Here is a 2,018-nt window from a genome sequence, read left to right on the forward strand (position 1 = left end):
TTGCATCATGAACTTGGCATGTAGTTGTGCATTATTGTCTTGATGCTAATGATGAGGAAACTACTGCTAACATACTGTCAAGGTTGGAACTGAAGGTTAATTTAATTGGAATATTAATGAACTTCCATGCTATTGGTTTCAAATTGAAGTCAGCTTGTGAACATTGTGCCTGCTGCTAACTTTGTTGTTTGTTGCAGGTTCTACTTGTTTTGTTGTGTTGGAGAGTGTTATGCATTTCCATTGTTGGAACTGCTGCAGGCTGGTTGCAATGCATTGTTTTATGATGTTTGGCCATTGTTTGCTTATTTGTGATTACAAGTTTGAAGGCTACTTGATGTTGTTGCTGACCTATTTTGTAGTTTTCTTTTGTAGCTCAATGCAGGTCCATTGGTTCACTCCCCTTGGTATCTTGGTCATGAGCATATGGAGGTTGGTTGTTTCAAACATATTTAATAGAAACACTAAAAAAAATATGGTTTTCCACTCTGTTACTTGCACCCGAGCTTTGTGGAATCTAAGTTTTTTCTTGTTGAACTTGCAGTTTTCATCGTGGAATCAGAGGACGTCCGATGAGACTAGGCTAAACATGTACACACCGTTTTGGAAAAATGATGGGTTCAAGCACGAAACTGACAAGACTTTGCTAGTTCCCCTCAAAGAGTCCTGCAACATGCGTGTGAGTTTACTTTCCCGAAAGAGAACTCGACTTTCATCGTTTTTCCTTCTCGCATCTCCATAACCTGCTACATCCACGAAATTCATCTTGCTCACAAAACTGCTTATCCCTTCATTCTGCGCAGGGACATGGACAATCAATCCCAAGTGGCTTCTACGAGCACGCTCAACTTCTTTTTGGGTGCAGCTGTGTGTGCAGAACATGCTGGCACAACGACCGAATAAACGGTAGAGAAGCCTCACATTGCTGGCAGAGAAAATATACTACTGGTCCAGATGAAAGATTGAATTCCATGGAAAATCTTTGTAGCAAATTATCAGTGTAATCTCAAGATAACTAACAACCACGCGAACTGATCCAAAAGTTGCATCCATAAATAAACCAACCTTCGGGTGTGCAGCAAAACATTGGCAATATCTTGAAACTGTGTTGATGTAAACCCAACGGCGGGGTATTATTTATTTCATTTTAGGTGCAATCAGGATTATTTGGCATGAGGTTCAGTGAAACCGGCTGAACTGTCACAGGCTCGTTAGTATGCAGGCCTTCCCCTGGATCTTGAATATCCTCTAAAGTAGTATTAATGTTTTGTGTTAGAGCAGTTTCCTAGGTCTTTTGTATCAACTTTTCAGCAACTCATTTTTTTGAATTTGATTCAGTATTGTCTTGTATCTTGTATGTGTAACATGTATCAACAATGGGAACATCATTTTCTATCTTATGCTCAGAATTTGGCATTTACACCAACTAGGATATGAACGGTCTAGCATCCATTTTGTATGAAGATACTTGATCATCAACCTTGTTGATTTTGGCATTAATCTTCAGATAGTGGATACTATTTGGACTTAAATAATTTGCATAGACTAAGCATCCCTTTTTTGTACGGCAGGAGTGGCAAAAGGACCTATACCAGCAAACATGTCACAAATGATTTCTCCAGCTTGGAACATTGAAACTAAACTCTTGTACTCATGTCCCAATCTGGAATTCTAATAAACCAGACTGTAATAAGCCTAAAAGTGGCGCCCTATTGCTTCACTTCTATAATCATATCATGTTCTCTTGCTAGAATTTCAAAGCCTTGCAAAATTGGCAGGGTATTCAAAGGGCCCACAGTTTCAAGTGCACATCGAACATGCTCTCGTCCACCAACATCACCACACAAAAGGTGAAGAAATCAGCAATTGAACTTGCAATAACTCTGGCAGATCCGCACACCTAGGTGCAGCGAAACATATGCTAGATATGGCTTCCTTCAAGTTTAGGGGACATTCCCTTTGAGATTCAATAATTGGAAGGCGGATAGAAACAAGTTCACAAAAGAGTTCTAGGATCCCTC

At 39.8% G+C, this 2,018-nt stretch overlaps 1 long non-coding RNA gene across 1 annotated transcript; it reads left to right on the plus strand.

Moving 5' to 3' along the window:
- The first annotated feature begins 277 nt into the window (after positions 1–277).
- Positions 278–855, plus strand: LOC127074514 (uncharacterized). The gene is made up of 3 exons (XR_007786019.1): positions 278–429; positions 542–676; positions 801–855. It is a non-coding gene; the product is annotated as an uncharacterized LOC127074514 (long non-coding RNA).
- Positions 856–2,018: the final 1,163 nt, after the last annotated feature.

This window comes from Lathyrus oleraceus, chromosome 4 (genome assembly GCF_024323335.1).
Source record: "Lathyrus oleraceus cultivar Zhongwan6 chromosome 4, CAAS_Psat_ZW6_1.0, whole genome shotgun sequence".
Taxonomy (NCBI): domain Eukaryota; kingdom Viridiplantae; phylum Streptophyta; class Magnoliopsida; order Fabales; family Fabaceae; genus Lathyrus; species Lathyrus oleraceus.